General features: G+C 41.4%; 1 protein-coding gene across 24 annotated transcripts in view; it reads left to right on the top strand.

Moving 5' to 3' along the window:
• The first annotated feature begins 886 nt into the window (after positions 1 to 886).
• The window catches only part of LOC104913192 (uncharacterized), an 81,393-nt gene continuing 63,047 nt past the window's right edge, over positions 887 to 19,232 (top strand). For 4 of the 24 annotated variants that reach the window (XR_014886344.1, XR_014886343.1, XR_014886341.1 and 1 more), the window contains exon 1: positions 887 to 1,336. The gene's annotated coding sequence lies outside the window, so the exon portion shown is untranslated. Of the gene's footprint in view, positions 1,337 to 2,949; positions 3,097 to 12,434; positions 12,715 to 19,232 lie in introns of those variants that run through there. The other 20 variants (XR_014886329.1, XR_014886339.1, XR_014886331.1 and 17 more) reach the window with 13 other exon arrangements.

Genomic DNA, 19,232 nt, shown 5'->3' with positions numbered 1-19,232 from the left:
GAGGTTCTGCTTGCTCCCAGAAGACAATGGGAAGGCACTGAAGATTTAATAGATCTATCACTACAGGACATAGAGCAGATGCAAGATAGGTTCTTCAGTGCAAGAAGAGTGGTTGAAGAAAAGCAACTGTGATTCATAAGCTCATGGAAGGGGCAGGGCTGGTGCTAAGTGCCCAGCATGGCAAGGCCATACATGATACAACAGCTGTAAACACAAACGTCATGGAGCATGCCTTGTTATCCTCAACTCCCACCTCTCAACATGGATAGAAATTTATATTTGGGAAAGTTTTTCACTTTTGAATAGTGACCAATAAACATTTTCTTGGAATTCTGCCTTTCAGCAGATGAACAATAACTTTAACTTTTTTAACAGCCTTCATCACGCTGAGAACATTGATAGTAACAGCTATATATTTTTTTTATAGCAGGTTGTAAGGGAAATGAAAGTTACTTGCTGTGTCAAATGAAGGTCGCCCTGACCACTGCTTCTTCCAGGGAAACTCTAATGGAACTGCTGCTGTAGCTCAACTTTGAGTAGCATTGTTAATGAGCAAGGGGAAAAATAGTCTTAAAAATCCAGTGTACAAAAATATCTGCAAAGTCCAAATAAAAATCAATAGCACAGCATGAAAAATGGCATAGGAAGTAAAATAGCTCGTCTGCTGGCTCATTTAGAAATACTTTGCCCTGACCTGAAACTTCAGCTAAGGGAAATACAGATTTTGTATTCATTGTTCTAATGAGCTCCAGCCTCGCTGAAGAACACCCAGCTCCTCTACTTTTGCCTTTTGTTTTCTCTCCTCCCTGCCTGGTTTAACCTGGGCCAGTGGCATGACACAAGTGAGATATTTGGTCAGAAAGCGTTTTGCTGCTATAAGCATGGTGCAAGCACCTTCTAAAGCAGCTCCAGCAAGTGAAGCTGAGCTGGGGTGGGTGCTCACATTAACACTCATGAAAGATTTTAGGGTAGTTTCCCTTCCCCTTGTACATGCAAACTTACAAGCCAGAACTCTGTGGTTTGTGCCTAAGTTTGTTATGAAAACGTGCATATATGCAGCCTGAGTCAGAGCTGGGTTCCCTAGCTGAAGATAAGCTTTCTGCACTGACTTCTCTTCCAATCCCACCAGCTGGGCACAGTGCTGATAAAACATCCTCGGCTATAGGAGGTTCTCATGAGTGCCCAATGCCCACAGGTGCTCTCCAGCCTGCTAAGAGGGTTTTAAATGGGAGAAACAAATACAACTAAATTATATGCATGCCCCCAGTGGGAGGAAGCTGACCTGTGGAGGAGGAGGAGGAGTGTCCAGTACCGAGAGCACCATCTCAGCACAGTGGTGAGTGAAGCCTGCTGGCTGCGCTAGACCAGGTTGAGTTGTGTGAAGGCTGGGTCAGGATTAAATCAGGGGAGTTTGTGGCTGCTGTTGTGAGTTTGCATTCCAACAACTTTGCCTTCTTTTGTGTTATAGAGTATGACTTTGCCCATTCTGTTGCTATCATTTTTGTTATAGACTGTTGAATCGTAGCTAACGGGGGGATGCGGGGGAAGAAGCAACGCAGCGGGTGTGCAAGGGCAGAAATTATCCTTAAAGTATGTTGGGGTGGAACAGCAATGATTGCAAGAGGATAGCAATTGTCTCTTTATCTACTGGAGGTTTTCCCCACCCAGAACTGGTCTTGAGAATCTTCTTGCTTTTTCCAAAAAACAAAGGACTTCTCATATATAAAGCACTTCAGAGTAATTTCATCTCCTGTTTAACTCCTGGCTAATAATTTCATCTTTCATTTCCTCCTATTGTTCCCTCTGGCATGCATCCCATCTATTATAAGCCCCAGATATCATAAAGTAATTTTTTCAGATATAGTGAGAGGGAAATAAGAGTCAGATGGTTTGAAGTAAGATTTTTATAGCAGCACAAGTTCTGGAAGCATTGTACAGAGACTTGTATTAAAGAAATAGCTCCATGGGAGGAAACGGGAGTGAGGAGACAAAGCAGCCCTAGTTTTCTGTAAGAGCTGTGTTACTGCCAAGGCAAGAGTAATTGCTTCTGTTTAGGAATCCAGTGCAAAATGGTGCTTTGCAGACGCTAAGGAGGGAGATGAGATTTTCACAGGCACAAAGTAGCCACTGGATTATTGCTTGTGGCAGCTGGGCATTTCTGAAAATCTCCATCTAACTCCTGTATTGAGAGACTTGGCTGCGAGTCAATGTGTTTGAAACATTAATGTCTGTAAACAGGGCTCTTGCCGCTCTGACTGCATGCACAATGGCAGCAACTGCAGATCCATACTAGCTGGACACGAGTGTGTATTTTTCAAATAGGGCTGGGCTCTGGTGCACCATATCTCAAAGTGTTGTCCTGCTTCCACATCTTCTCCCATTTCTGCAAGAACTGCATCAGAATCCCCAAAACACCAGCTCTGTCTGGAATTAGCAGGCTCCTCTTAGAGAGCTGTGTGTGGAGCTCTGCTAATGAACCCCTCTGGATGTGTTTCTTTTCCCTCCTATCCACATCAGTGTTTGCCTACCAGGATGAATGTGTTGGCCATTTAGACAGGAGGAGATGATGGGACTTCCTGGAGGACACATCAAACTGGTCCCACTGGCATAGCTTCAGAGAAAGTGGGTGGAGGAGCAAATACTGGGTTTTATTTGCATTGAGTTCCTCATTCCGTTCAGAAACAAAACGTTTAGCATGCAGGAGATAGGATATTGAATCAACAGATGGTCGCAAGAGTGCTAAACTGTAGGAAATATTCTACATGTTAGAATTAACTTTGGGTCAGAGAGGATAGTGTTTCAATCCCAGTCACTGTTGGTTTCCTTTCCTTGCTCTGAAATGTACAGGATGCCTTATGACCTGTTATGCAAGTAGTTGGCTATAGTCAGATGCATGGAACTTAATGTTAATTAGAGCATATCATACCAAATTCACTTCCCCTACCTCAGGGCCCTGAGCCAGAAGGAGGGCTGACACTTTGCAGTCATCTCCTGCCATGTGGGTTTGAACACCAGGGAGCCTGAAGTTGTTCGTGAGGATATATTTTACAGATCACCTTGTTTCCTGTGCCAAATCAGCACTGACATGAACCAAAGGTTTGTATTTTCTGAGGATCTTTGTTTTAATGTATAGACTGTGGGGGGGTGGGAGGGGAGGGGCGGAGGGGGTCAGAGAGGAAAAACTCCCTTTTAAAAAAGGGATTAAACCAAAAGTATAGGGCGGCTGCTCTATCAAATCAGCCAGCTGTCCAATTTCATTTGAATGTGGGATACCAACAGTAGAGGTGACGGTGTCCAAAATAACCAGTCCTCAAAACATTGCTCAGGTGAATTCAGGTCTGCTGTACATTTTCATACAAAATTACTGAGAGGATAAATGTTCATTTCTCTTTGAAGAATTATAGTCTTGATAGCATCTCTCTGGTTATACTTGCTTTAGACCAACGGTCTGATCCTCTTTGAGGGATACAAGAAGTCTTCTTGTGGCAATGTGACAGGTCCCAGCGTCAATGAACTTCATGTTGCTGAAGACCTGTATCTCCAGGTTTCTGGGGATACAGCTTTCTAGGACCTGTGCTAGGGATACAGCTTTCTAGGACCTATGCTAACCATTCTGTTAAGGTGTAATCCTGCATCACCCAGCGCTTCTGGTGACTTCAGTGTGTTTAAGAACATGGTGTGGGGAGGTAGGCCTGGCCCTACAAGTGTTAGACTTAAAACTTCACTGTTCTGGATTAATTGCCATTTCCCTGTAACTGTGTCTTGAATTTAATGAACAGTTATGATGATAACCAGGTTCTCACTCTTTATGGAACAGCAGCACTTCATAAATATTGGATTGTGCTCTTTCTACATCTGTGCTGGTTTCCTACAAATCTGGGAATGAAATTATGTGGCTGCTGTCTTAGAACTGTAGCTATTGAGTAGCTATTGCCAACAGATTCATCTAAAATACATAAATAAGGAAAGGAATTCCATATGGTCTGGGAAAAAAATAAATAAATACCACACGAATGTGGCACGGTGTTTCTTGAAGACAAGGAAAGAGTGTGTTTATTGTTCTTTTCTCGCAATATGAAATACTGCAATATTGCAGTAAAAACCCTACTGTCTTTAGTTTCAAATGGGATCCCTGATCTCTTGGGGCTTCTTCTACCAGCAGCTCAGTTGTGTGAATGAATCCCATGAATCTTTGGTGTGATACCTGCAGGAGCCTATTATGAAGGACCTCTGAAAGGAGAAAATGGATATGATCTCTATATTGGGGCTGCAAGAAGTCAGTTTCTAATCAGGGCCAGTATCTTGGTACTGTGTGTCTAATAGTGATAGTATCCCAGAGCACTGTGTCACTGCACTTACCAAATCTACTTCTTTGGGTTGTGAGCTTTTATTTTTCTGTTCATTTCTTTGGAAGGACAGCTGAAAATGGGAAAATAGATAGAAATAGAAGTTATTGGAGCATGGATGAAATGTAAAAGCTCAAGCTTGTCGTTAAGATGTAATGGGTAGTCATGGTTTCTTAGAGATAAAAGACATGGAGAAAGTAATATAGGGGTTCTTCAGAAATCTTTTCTAGAGCTTTACTTAACCAGCTGTGAGACTAGATGATCTTACATAAGCCCAAAAGTTGATACAGCTCATGAATAAGATATGGCGTTTGGGACCAGCTCCTATCATGTAACCTGGTGTAACCTAGTAGCAGTGATGTAACGTGGCTGTAGGCTTTGTGTTGGCTTGATGTGGTGAGTTAGTTTGAGCTGTAAAGCTCTAGAAATGACAAGAGCACAATGTTTCCTAAAAGCACTGGAGTGCAGAGAGATTAAAGGAGGTCAAAATAACAGAAAGCCTTTCAGAGAAGAAGGTAGAAAAGGAGTCTTTTAGAGGGTAATAACATGAAGAAAAAGGAATGAGGAAACTTTCAGCATGGGATGATCTGTGTTGAAGACTTTATATTTTTTTATTTTTTTAATTTTTATTTTTTTTGATTGCCCAGTGGAAAGTATTCAGGAGAGCTATGAAAAACTAGCTGAACATTTTTATAAAGAAGGAGTATTGGCTGTTTTACTGCAACTTGAGGAAGGGAAGTCTGCCAATGTGAAATTCCTGGAAATGCAGCAAACCAAAGGGAAAAACCTTATGGTAAGAGAGGCAAGAGTCGGTGGGCTGTTCCTAGCTGGGTCTCTGAGGATCCTTGAGGGCAATGGAAGGCATGGAGGTGCTGGTCTAGGGCAGCACTGAAGTTGCTGTGTGGCTTTTAATCATCATGGGAATGAGTTTGCTGGATGTGCAGACCCAGAAAGATGACCAGAAGTCACTGTGCTTTTCCTCTTACCATTCCCCTCCCCTCTGTGCAGGGATAACATGTTATAATGGAGAACTCACCCAAAGCAGCAAGGAGTTAAAAACTCCATCAAACTTCAGGAAGATTAAACGTTAAATTATTCTGACACATTATATTAAACAGTCAATTATTTATTAGTGGCACCAGAGAGCACACAAATTCTCTAGATCAGAACAAATGCTGTGGTGCAGTCCAGGCTATTTTTAATAGTAATGCTTTGGACATGGTGTGCTGGATGTGACGTGTCTCATCACTACATGCATCACTTAAAGCCTTTATAAACAGCCACACTCTCCCAGAAACCAGACGCTAGGCAAGCACTTGGGCAGCAGCACAGAGCAGTGACGTAGCAGCGTGATAAACATTTGCAGAGGTCCAAGTAGGGTCTTCAGATGGCTAAATGTTTGCGAAAACATGACGTGGGAAGGAGGGCTTGTTATAGGACTTGGAAGGCTGTACTGACTCTGTCAGTAATGTTTAAGAAGCAAATTCTCTTGAGCTTCCAAATTCCCAGTCCTCTCAAGTTCGGTGCCAATCAAAACAAGAACAAGTTGCTGAAGAACTCTTTCAGCACAGGGTAATGTATTTCTTCTGCTCCTTGCAATAATGTACCAATAGCAGAAGAAACTGCTGCAAATGTCAGGAGACAGTTGTACAAGGCAGGATGCCACTTACCTGCCTGAGTCAGCTGCATGGAAACAAGTCGAACAGTAAAGTGCGCTGCCTTCCTCTCCTGCAATACCACTACATGCAAATTGTGCATTCAAGGGCAAGTAATGCTATTGTCAGTACTATAGTGGGAGCTATTTTTAATATACACAATGGTCCAATGTAAGCTGCCCTAGTTTTCTAGTACCCATGCCTCAACATGACACAGGGACAGAGCAGAACCCACTTCCTCAGAGGCAATGCATTATGAGCTGCTTCTTGCAGAATCACTGTTGTAGTAGTAAGGAGCTGTAATGAATGAGTTGACATGGGACCCAATGTATTTACTTTACTGCAGTGACTTGCTGCTGGGAAGCTACCTGGGGGAAGTTGCTGACACGTGGGGGAGAAGAGGAGTTGGCAGATCCTGTAGGAAAGCAGCACATCAAAAGAGAAGAGAGAACATTCATGCATATGTGGGAGTTGACCACCTTGAGTTCCCAGTGTTGTGCTGCTGGCTGCAAACCTTTCATAGCTGAGATAGACACTTTTTGCTGTTCCGAGTACAGCAGTGTAGTGGGCTTTTATTTCTAACTGAAGCAGAGAGGCACACTGAAATGCAAGTCGTGCCAGAAAACAGACTGTCTAGCTGACCTCCAAAGTAATATCGTTTAACAGCATCAACAAATGGACTGACAAACTGCTGGAAAAATACGCATAAAATATGGAGCAGAAATTGCGTGATTTAAGCCCAGAAGGGCAAAGTAGAATTGATTCAGAATCTGTTCCCAAGTGCTTTTGTCATTGTCTGTTACAAGTGCAGTACACTAGCTCAACTGATGCAATTCCCATGGATGTCTTGGCAGTACTTGAGTTACATCCCACCCCAAGGGAGCTGACCTTTTCATCACTGTGAAGGGAAAAAAAGTCCCTCTTGGAATTCAATGACCCTGTTCCAGTTTGACCATGTACTTTCTGATGGCTTGCTGAGGTCATTCGTGTTGACTTACCCTATTCCTGTGCAAAATGATTTGGCAAACCTCTTTGGAAGGAGCCTATGACTCCACACTCACTGTGCAGTGTCATGCTGTGGAGTTGTGCCTCTTGTCTCAGTGTTTCTCATGATGCTTTGACTTCTTCCCATAGGCTGAAGCTAAGAGAGAAGTCGTCAAAATAGAGCAGAGAGACTCATAGACTCACAAGGTTGGAAAGGACCTACAAGATTAAGAGAAGGAGGTGCTGCCTCTTGCCATGAAAAGCCATCCTAAACAACCTGGCTGGGATCAGAAAAGTCATGTTAAATTGTAAATAAATTGAGGCAGCACTCACAGCAATCCTTCCTACCGGCAGAATGAAAGTAAGAGAGCGTGTGTTTTTGAGGTGTGCATCAGCAGTAAGGGATTGGTGGGTGAGAGCAGCATGTAATTGTTGGCCTGTCAAATGTCAAAATCAAAATACTGAAAAAGAGGGGAAACAAATCCATGAAATATGGAAATAAAAATGAGGGGAAAATAAGTTATGGAGAGGAGAGAGAAAACAGAGCTCAGGGAAAAAGTTGGAAGAATAGTGAAGAACATGAATGAACAAGAAACAGAAACTGAAGAGTGACATTTTCTTTTTGCTGTTGGAGGCTTAGTTCAAACTTAAAAGTAAGATGTCTAAAAATGAAGGTAATCAGTGACGCTGGAAACAGCTGAAAGAAAAACTCCAAAAGGGCTCTTAAGCTTGCCTGTACTGTCATCAGCATCTCCTTCTCTCCATCTCATTCTTGCAGCATTGTATTGCTCACTCAGTTGCTGGAGCACTGATTTAAATGGATATGGGGGGGGGGGGGAGGATAGAAAAAGATGTGAGCTTTAGCTCTGCTGCATATTAATACAGAAGACAACGTTTCTTCATGTTCGTTGTTTTTCTAGCTAGAAGTTATAGGCAACTTTAAATGGAAAAGCAATTGTAGTGGTACAGCTGAAACTTTTCATTCACTGCTCCCCAAATGGAGCACTACAGAATGTCACATTGGCATGCTTCAATCTCTATTTTGAATGATTTTAACATAAGTAATGTGGAGAATCTCTACAAAAGTCAAAGCGGGAACACTGTGCACCAGTCACAGCTTTGTTTTGAAGCACAGAAATAACAGCTTGCTCTCAGAACTCTGCTGCTGCTGTTACTGCCCTCGGTGCTTGATAAAGGATGTTTCTCCTCAGCTGACATCTGCTGCTTTTTGATAAATCATGTCAGCTCCTTTAGCACAGAAACCACTGGGGGCAAAAAAAATCAAAAATGGAGAACAAAATGGTTTGGAGCACCCTGAGATGTTAGCTGGGTGTTTGCTAGCCCTCTCGCCCAGTAGTCTGAATTCCAGTCCAGAGACTGAATTTTAGGAGCCAATTCAAATATTTGCACCTCTTAACGCTCCTTTTTAATAGATAAATAAATAAGCCTTTGTTATGGTGCTATGGAAAATCTGACAGTGTTTCACAGGGATCCAGCTGAACAAGCAGTCCTACGGGCTGAGATCACTGCAGGGACTGTAAGGAGGTCTGGCTGTGCCAGCACAAAAGGGATGCTGCAGCCTGTGCTCCTCAGCTGAGCTTTTGGGGCAGTTGGGTTGTTACATCCCTGGTAGGATACAGTCACCCTGACAATAAATCTAGCTATATACTGTGATAAATACAGGTGTTCAGGTCCCCTTTCCTTGATGCCTAAGTAAAATTTGTTTTTAGTGAGAAATATTTTCATAAAGACAATGCAGACTCATTTGTCCTGCCACTGGAATAACTGCTCACCTACTGCACCTTGGATACAGTAGAGGAATTGTACTGGAGGAGAAAGATGTGCCCGAAGGGAGATGAATGTCAGCAAAAGCTTGATCTGCTTGAAACCCAGAGCACTCAAATTCAGCACATCCTGTGTTTGCCTATCTTCCCCTTTTTGATACTGATCTTCAGATCTGCATTCCTCATTGATTTCATATTATTGAAAATAACAGCTTTGGCATGGCAAAGCTACCAGTGATGTGCTAGGACTGTTTAAAATGAATGGCTGTTTTCTTAGATACTCTGAAAAGACCATAAAGTAAAACAGACTTTCTCCATATATTAAGCTCAGCTGCTGCCTCCCTTTTTCTGATCTAATCTGCAATAGATAGTTGTCATATCCTGAATGCTTCTCCACCTGGATCTGTCTGTGGTTTCTGTAATAAGTCAGACATTCCTACTGAGAAATACAATACGCACGTAAATCTGGCGTGCTGTTCGTTAGAGAAGGCTAAACCCTCTATCATCCATCCCATGACAAAGTCTGAGTTGTTGCAGCGATGTACCAGCACAGATTACATCTCCAGAATGTAATCACCGCAAACTTTTCACTTTCTGGAATAAACAGTACAGCTGAAACGTGAAAATATTTCTGCAGACGCTGCAGTGTCACTGCAGTGAGAGAACAACACTGTGTTATCGATTCAGCTGAAATGCTTCTTGCAGAGCAAGCATCAAAGTAAGACTGTTTTATCAGTTTACATATTTTAAACAGAGAGTTTATTTCTTGCGTAATCCTCCTTGAGGCTTTATGGTGGCTGAGCAGAACCATTGCCAGAAGCATCTGCTTCCTGATCTGCAAATGTAATTTCTGCTCCCCTCCTTCCATTTTTCTGGGCTGACTTCTGGAGTTTTTCCTGTGCTGTTGCTAAACCTGATATTGGTGTTTTTAATGAAGAAAACATGGGTTTGGATCTTTTTTAAGGGATTCCTGAATATAGACAGAAACTGATAGTTTTGCTGCTCTGAGATCATTCTCCTTGTGAAACTTTGCTGGAACAACCTTCTTCCTGTGCAGCGGAATCGTACCAGGGTGAAAATTACAGCATCCTGTTTGGCTTCAGGTCTACTGCATTGCCATCCAGCTTTCTGTTCACTAGTCCCTGTATGTATTGAGCTGCTTTGACAGAAGTGATCAGCTCAAGCATTTGGAACCAGCTGGTCTCCACAGCCAGATCTGATGGCAAGAAGAGAGCTTTAACGCAGGGCTCTTGCAGCATGATATCCTTGCAGGTCTCTCCAAGGCCAGGTTGGATGGGGTTCTGGGCAGCCTGATCAGTACCCAGTGTAGTGCTTGGCAACCCTGCCTGCACCAGGGGGATTGGAACTGGATGGTCTTTGAGGTCATTTCCAACCCAAGCCATTCTATGATTTTTCTCTCCTCTGGTTTCTGCCATTTTCTTGATGTTAAGATGATTATCTTAGATAGTTTATGCTAGGAATCAATTGTGGGGACCATGAAAAGAAGTCTAGTAACTAGGCTTTTGCACAGATGCTAGATTAGAATCTTCCTCCATCAGCTTCGTGGAAGATGTAACGAAGATGAAGCTGATTTAAGGTGTAGGTAATGTGGGCTTGTTGCTCCCAAGGGTTAAATATCTATTTTGCCCTTAAGCAGGTGAGGAGCGTTCCCTATCCCCCTCCATTGAGGATTGTTCCTACTAGCCCCCATTAAGGATTGTTCTTACCTCTGTTGTCCTTTTCATTGCTACTACCACCTAAATCGTTTTTTCTTTCATCCAGCATAAAGTCTCTAATATCTATTTGTGCTCTGTGTTGCAGTTCGGAGGAGAGAGAACTAGTGCAGCAATTTTTTTTTTTTTGCACACTTTGTTCCAAGCAGAGGAAGTAGCGAAATGGCTGATAATTAACTGTCTCATTCATGGCTTATGACAGAAATGACTGCCTCTTGTCAAGGCACGGTCTTTGAGGAGAAGAGCTGAGGATTGAGAAATGCTATGAGTTGTCATTCTGACTCTTTCTTTTACCGTTGCTGTTCCTTTGCCTTGAAGCTCTATCTTCAATTATTATCCAAGGAACTGGCAGGTTTTCTCAAGGCTTTCCTTGCTGCTTGAGTATTTAACAACATATCCCTGGTGCCATTTCACTGTTGTGGGCTCTACTGACCAGATGTCAAAGGTTATTTTGAGCTGTTGTAAATGGTTGACATTTCAGCTCCTGCCTTGTTACTGAGGTGTTGTGAGAAATGTTTTTGTTGTTGTTGTTTTTTTTTTAACAGAAATTTCCTAACAGAATAATAATTCTATATTTACTTCTCAAGATGCAGAAAGGTATGTTAGACCATGAAAGAAAATAACCCAAGACTGAAACATGACTCTTGGAAATAAAGAGTCAGACTATTTTTATGGGTATAACTTAAATCAAACTAAGTTATGACAGAGCGAGACGTACTGTCTCACTCATCTTGTATTTTTTTATATTAAACACAGAAAGTCAAAGATTCATTTTCTCAAAGAGCTTCCTATTTTGTGTACATAACAGACCTGTGGAAAAACGAATTATCTAGGGGTTGAGCTTTGTTTCTGTTTTTCCATCTTTGGTCCCTCCCTCTCTATCTCTGAAACATCAAGAGATATGCTATGACTTCAAAGAGGATGTATCACGTCTGTGTCTGGTTACAATCATTCCTGGGACTCTAAATAATATTAAGTGACATGGACTACTCGAAAGAAGGGTACATTGACCCAAGCCTCTGTCTCTCGTTACTGCTTCTGGTTTCATTCTTTCTGGGCATTTCTAAGAAGTCATTCTTGCTATAAAATTCCTGTTGGTTTGCTCCCCTCTCTGCCTGGATCGTGGCTTCTTTCTGAGACTTAAAGTGAGGCTGGACAGAACACTATTTATTTCCTATGGACATATATCTGTTGGGAGAGGTGTCTTGGGTACATCCAAGACAAAGTAATTCAGGACACAGGTTTTGGTAGTTTCCTTGGCTTCTTGGTAGGGCCTGGCTTAAACTATGAGACAAATGCATCTCATTGTTACTTTCCCATCCATCATTTCCCCTCTGTGTTTCTGGCTCTGGTTATAGATGCAGTAGGAGCTGCTCTTCTTCAAGGTAGGACAGCTATTCAGAATAATGTTCTTTCAGCTAGAATAAACAAGATCATGGTCTTCTAAACAGGCTGAGGTTCTTCCTATCTGAAAGATCAGGTGCAGTAGTTGTACCCATCACACCAGGTGACAAATGGCAGTGAAACTGTAATGGCTACTTTTATATTTGGCATGTTAACTTGGCAAACACAGTTTATGTTACTCCACCCGGGGTTGTGCTTAGCAGGATATGACCTAGGAGTTCAATGTTTATACACAATAGTGCATCGGTATATTTGCTCTGATCCTTTTTCATTTAAGTGTGAACTTTAAAATGCCTTACTTTAAAAATATCTGTCTCTCTTTGTTGTTGATGTTGAGGAAGTAGAAAAGTTCCTATGTTTTAAATCTCAAATAAATTTTGGCCTCAATGAAAGGTCTGAAGCCAGGGTCTGATCTGATCACCTTCTCTGCAGAGTATTGCAATAGCAGTAGATGCAGAGCAGCCAGCAACTGGGGAGTGGGAAATCTGCTGTCACTCTGACGGGTGCTGGGAGACTTTGGGTCCTCCTACAAACTCTTACTGGGTCCCATGAAGTTGGTTTACGCTTCTAGACGTATCTAGCTATGTTGCAGAAGGAAATGGCTTTTTACCCTTAACAATCTGAGTAGATAAGGATCACTAGCCAGAGAACCTGCTTTTCTGAATAGTGATGTAAAGCCAGCAGGGCTGGTGACAAGGGCTTGCCTTTCCTAGGCAGGATTCATCCCAGGAGAGAGTGGTGCACAGCAGTCAACAGCTCTGGCAGTGCTGCAGCTGAATAAGCATGAGCCTGGGGTGCTTCCTAATCTGTGAGTACTACAGAGATTTTTTTGCCACTTCTAGCAGTGACTTTTTGGGTGGAATCATTAGACAGATGCAAATAATTTAATAGTAAAATTACAGCAGTTTGTGTGCATGTTTTACTCATCTTGAGAAAATAATAGCACCCTTTACTACTGCGCAGGGAGCTGGAGGACTCCTGACTGTGCCATGCATGTATTCTTAAAAGAATTAAATCACAGGGCTGCATTGTTCTGCAGAGATGTGTCTGCCCAGAAGATGAATCAGGACGTAATGTTAAATATGTTGTAGATCTTACATATGCTATTTTTGTGCCTCTGTAGCAATGAGCCTGTTTAGCTATGGGGAGCTTTATGCATAAGGCTCAGCACCCGTGCCAGAAGATCCACACAACTGTTGCAGTTGCTGGTTTGTGCTGATATAAATTTAAACAGGATCCGTCCATGCGAAAAGAAAACATGTGCATCTTTAATCAAGTTCCACATTTTTTCCCTTTTTTTTTTTTTAATGCTGCTGTTCAGCTGTAGTGATTTCAGCAAAAACGTATGACTTACCAACACCAGGCTTCAGCTTCTCTGTGTGTAATGACTTCAAACAATGTGGGTTTGCAGGAGGCTTCAACAAAGCAGAGCTTGCCACTACTCACAGCAGAATTTCTGTCACCGGGAGAAGTTGTTATATTCACACAGGGAGAGACATTAGCTTAAAGGTTGGTGTTTTTGTTTGTTTGCAAGTCAAGGGTGGAAATTTTCAAAGCAGCGCAACGGACCGAATTAACTGTCTCCCATTACTGGAATGTGAATGTGAAGTTGCTGAAAGCAGCTGAAGTACTGAGAGTTGGGAAATCTGCAGTCCATTGGCTGCACTAACACTGAGAAACATCTGCACCGCCGGTCCTCTCTGTCCTGCTGGCTGCTCTTAATAATTTAGAGCTAACATTAGGAACCCTTGTTTTTTTTGTGTGCGTTGTTTTTTCTTTCTCTTACATGAGCATTTTGCCAGTGATTTGTACAGACATGTTAATGGTTCAGAGTGAATTTTAGAATGCAAGATATCCTTCTGGTGATTTTTCAGATTCTAGTGATGCTTTGTGAAGATTACAAAATAGTCTTGCTATTTCATCAGTCAGTCAGTGTAAAATGCTCCTTGTGATTACATCGAATGCAGATGAAACGTTTTCTCAAGCAGTCCAAGATATTAACAAGTGCAATGTAATTGTGCATTAAACATAAAGTACTGAGAAGTGCAATGTAGTGCCAAAGTCAGTTTGCATGCTTGATGGCTACAGTAGATGGCAGGGGATAGGTCTGCACATAGGGACTTTGAGATATTCTTTCTCCAAGCAAAGATCAAGCATGTAGAAAATTATCTTTTTGTTTCTGATTATAACAACTTGTATTACGTACTTACAGACTTTGTGCATTGGAAACTGAAATCGTTTGTCATAGACTGAAACACGTGCAATGAATAACAAATGCATGCATCTCAAAGTAACATGATGTTCTGTAATTTATGAAATGTTTCTAATAAATCACATAGGGCTGCATATCATCCATTAGAGGGCAGGATCCTCAGAGTTTTTAATCCAGAATTGGGCACTTATTTTCTTTTTTGCTTCGAATAAGCCATTTTCCATCAAGTTATTTTCTCTGTTTTACCTCCCTGACCATAGTGCTGTAAGGCCACTCAGGGGTGGTATGTGCACTTAATTAGGGAAGAAAGGTTTCGCAGAAGATGGGTGCTAGGGGAAGCTGTTTGTTCAGTATTTATCAGAGCCTGGTGATGCCAACACTGCAATGCTTTGAGTGTATCTCCTACATCACTTACTGGTTTGGAAGTGTGTTACATCTGTTAGGAGACTGTTAGAAGCCATTGCATCCCTCAGATTAGATGGTCAGTCAAGGAGTGGTCTGTGTTATGAAGACAAAAGTGGCAAAGATTTTGTGTAACTGCTTTTGGTAACTGAAAGTTGTAGGCGGAATTACTGGCTGGGATGTCCCTGTGAGGTGTCAATGAGAAAAAAACGTGGCTTATACAGAAACTATGGTGTGAAAAAACCATGGAAACGGTATCATCTAAGCCTGCCAGGTGGTGAGAACAGGCTTTCTTCCCCCTATCTTCCATTATCACAGCTCCTGTGCAGTGGGAAGAAAGCAAGGATTGGGCAGCTGGATGACAGCTGGGTGTGAAGTAGCTCAGTTCTGCCAAGAAAGGAAAGGCCTCCTTGATGAGGCCATTGCTTTTGCACCAAAAATATGATTTGGGGCAATGCCCAGAGGATCATGACTGCTTTTCCAGCAGTAGAGTGAGGGTGTGTGATTGCACAGCTCGGGGATGCTTAGTATCCTCTCTGAACTTGCCAACCATGCAGGCTGGCTTATCTGAAACTTATAGAAACAAGTGCTGAAAGAGGCAAAACTCATCTGAATATCCCGGCTGTTACTAGATGAGCAGGAAGGATTCCGTTGCTCATTTGCACAGTCCTCCTAACAGAGTGCATAATCAAGAAACCTGAGGATCTCCTAGCCCATCCATTGACAAAGAGCTCCCGACCCCCTCATTAAAGTGATGGAATGAGAGCTGCAATCAATTACAGAAGTGCTAAAGGCGATGAAAATTAGTTCCACTGGGAATTTGCCTACAAATTTTCTTTCGCCTGCAAAAATCAGATTACGACATAAAATCCCTGAGGAGAGAGGGGAATGAATTGGAAGACCAAGGCATTCATTGTATGGAAAAGAAACAATTAAAAATGAAATAATGAAGGGACAGCTCTCGTCACACACATGACATCTAACCAGATACATAGGAGATGGGAAGGACATGTATAGGGCTGAAGATGTGCCAGATGAGATGCCAAGTTCACTGAAGAATAGGAAGGCACGTTAGAGGGTGGACAACAAAAGTGCAAGGAAATGTCTACAAGAAGAAATGTAATTTAAGGAGGAAAATAAAATAGATTAATTTGCTTACAGAACCAATCAAGACTCAGTCAAATCACCAAGAGCAGACACTGATGAGGTGGGTCAAGATGTCACCACTGCCATACGGAAAAGAATTTCTACTCACACGGATTTTTATAAGTGAAATGTAGTTTCTCATTTTCCACATTATGGTGGATAAATATTTTTGTATTTGAGTATGGGAAAAGAAATGGTACTGACTGCAAGCTCTATTCCATCTTCATTTGTTCCTCAGTGGACGCATGACTTTCTCCAGCGTTCAGTAAATAATGACTTTGGAAGGATTTCTCCTAACCTCTATAAAATTATAGGGCCTCTTTCTATAACTTATCAGTGCTAGTCTTGTGCAAGGCAGCACATCCAGAGTTAAGCCAACGACTCTAGCTTGAATAAAAATGTTCTGCTACGTTTGTTCCTCTAGATATCTGTAAGATACTAATTTCAAAGTGTTTAAAAAGGACAAGTGGGATGTGAGGAAAAAGGTTTGTGGAGACAGAAGGAAGAAAGGCACTTAGGAAGATAGAAAAGCTGTTAAAGATCTCAATTTCTCTGCTTGAAGTCAAAATTTGAAAAGATGATTGATCTTAAATTATTTCACATTAGATTTAATTTCTGATTAATCTGTTATTTGATATCAATGCCCAGCAAAAACAATTATATTAGTTCTTTTGAGTGATACTACAAAATAAACTTTTCCATTTGACTTGAAGGAGTTAAATGGTACGTTTTCAGTGGAAGACACTATATTAAAGTGCTGACAGATGTCCAGGTCCACTTTCCTCCATAATTAAAGCACTACTTGAATAAAACCTGAAAGGTTGTTGCCAGATCTCTTCTTTCAACCTTCTTTCATTACATTTGAGGTTCAAGTTTTGTAGAAAGCTTGGCAGAAACTTGAGAACCACAGTTAAATCCAGACTGTATTTGACAAATATAAAGGAGTATGGCTGACAATTACAACCAAGCGCAAGTTGAGTTTTATGACTTCATGTAATGGAGGCTTTATCCATCCTTTGTGGTGTTCTTTGGCAGTTGGCTTCTTTCCTCCTTTCATTTTCAGAATTATGATGTCTGTAACAGTTTTATAAAACCTGAATATTATTTCTGTTGGAATGTTGCACCCAAAGTTTTCAGCTAATATATTTTGTTTTTCATTTATCTGCTCTCTCAAAAGTGAAAAACTTCAGCTGTGTTTACTTCAAAACTTCAGTCTTGAGGTAAAATCTGAGTCACTTTTTCGTGGATGCTCATTCTAACAATTCAGCTAATCTGATACGCTTTGTGCATGACCGAATTTCACAGGCTCCTGCAGAAACATCCATCTTCTCTACAGTGATCAGAATCTATTGCACTTTGCTGTATGACCTTGTAGCAAGATTTTTATCAGCCAGAACTATGTTGTTTTATGCCTATTACGTTATATGAAATCCCTGAGTGAATCTTACTGACCCTTGCCTCCCGTTCCAGCTCTGTCAGGAATAGGACTTGATCTTATTTGGAGTTTAGGTCTGATAGAACGTACAACTCTCACTGTAATTTCAAGTGCTCCTAGCACTGGAAGAAGTAGGTTTGGGAAAGTAATTCTAAGAAGAATAGTGTGTTGTGCATTAGCTACTACATGTTACGTTTTTGCATAAAGTGGAAGGTCTACTTCTTTCAGCTGATGTGCATAGGTGCCTAAGGTGCCCTCTCATTCCCTGTGGAGCACAGTTGATATGATGTCCCTGAAAAGCAAGGTAATAATCACTGAAGTCTGATAGAAAACTCATACTTTGTGCTGAACAGAAAAGCAACTGAGTGGTTTTGTTAGTGCTGAAAACACTAAGGATGTGGCACAAGCATTGTACTGTGGCATGGTAGGAAAAGCAGCAGAAAAGCCATCTAGATTTTTACACAGTCAGAAAAAAAACAAGGACAGAGTATTTGTGGGCTGTCTGAGAGTACACAACTCCGAAATCTTCACAGCTGAGACTAGTGACTGTCCTTGCCTTGATATTAAGTGAACACAGGATATCTACAGTATGTGTTTACCTCTGTGTAACCTATGATTAGACTGAAGAGAGTTTGTGCTCTTCTAAGGTGAAATTTGCCCTCATTTGTCACAGAGGCTTAAGAATGACGTAGGGTTGGGACTGAACCCTGTGTGTTGTGGGAAACTGTGCTGGTTGGAAACATCTTGTTGCTGTGCCCAACACACATTTATTGTTGCTCTGTATCTACATGCTTACAAGGTGGGGAATAGCAGGATTTTTAATAGTTCTGATGATGTGATTTGTTCGCTATCGGATATGTATCTGCTAGAAACTGTTACATAGTTATTTTGAATGCCTGTCCTTTCTTAATGCCTTTCAAAGTATGGGAAACGGTCTCTTCTTCCTTCTTGTTTGTAGGAACAAAAGCAACTGCCTGACAATAGAAATACCAACAAAGTGTTGACTTATACATGTTACTAAGCAGAATAAAATGTCTGGATTTGTCCCATGCAGTGTAGATGTCTCTTTGTGGGAAGGGGTTTGCCAGCCTGATGGAGCTGATCACATGCAGTAGGGATGCATGCACATGAAATAGGGCAAATGGATGTTGCAGATCACCAAACTGAGGGAAGAACTGATTGTAGGATGAGTTTTGATACCTTAATATTTGAGGTTGTAGACTACTGTGGTAGAGAGTATGTGCAGACAACTGCAAGGAGCTGAAGGGCTGTGATAAAACAAAATTTTACTGTGTATTCTTAACCTGTGTCCATTGCTATTTTTGATGTATTTTATCACTAATCTTGTCTGATGCTGTTTTAAACATTAACACACACACACACACACACACACACACACACACACACACAAAAAAAAAATCCCTGAAAAACAAAACTTCAAAACACTTTGTGGCAGTGAATTACCTAAATTTATCTATGTCAAGCATTTTAATTTGCTTTGCTGCAGATTCCTTGCAGTTTTATTTTTAGTTATTTCCTAGGGAGAATGAATAAACAGAAGGTCATACCCAAGCTTTCAACATAGGTTTGGTGTTATTTTTTTCTCTGCTACTTGTAATAACTACTAACTAATGCTGTACGTACTGCAGAAAATAAATGGTACGTGTTCAATTTTAGAAGAATGACCTAAGAGTGACAACAGAAATATAAAGCAGTGAGGATGAGATGCAGAAAGCAGTGTGGCTGAGACAGTCTGGAGCTTAGCAGGGAAGCAAAGCCCAGCTGCTTATGTAGAATAGGGTTTGTAGGACACATCTTTATTCCCCCCTCTTTGGAGAAGGTTGGCCAGGGTGACTCTGAGCTGAGCTGTGCTCCCTGCTCCAGAGGAATGCCTTAACCACCATAGGGACACAGCACCATCTGCTTTGCTGATCCTCTGTCCTAAGAGAAGCAAATATCTTGGAGAGGTGACAAAACACAGCTATGCAAATTTCTTCTTTGAAAAGGGAACACCCACAACAACCATGTATTTAAATTCTTACTCTGGAATCTCTGGTCCTACTCAAATTCTTTTTTTTTTTTTTTTTTTAATTCTTAGGCAGTCATTTAGTTGCAAGTGGAAGCTATTAAA

This window comes from Meleagris gallopavo, chromosome 14 (genome assembly GCF_905368555.1).
Source record: "Meleagris gallopavo chromosome 14, MGAL_WU_HG_1.1, whole genome shotgun sequence".
In the NCBI taxonomy this organism is placed as follows: Eukaryota; Metazoa; Chordata; class Aves; order Galliformes; family Phasianidae; genus Meleagris; species Meleagris gallopavo.
Note: the sequence above shows the minus strand (reverse complement) of the source record. Positions and strands in the feature narration are given on the sequence as shown.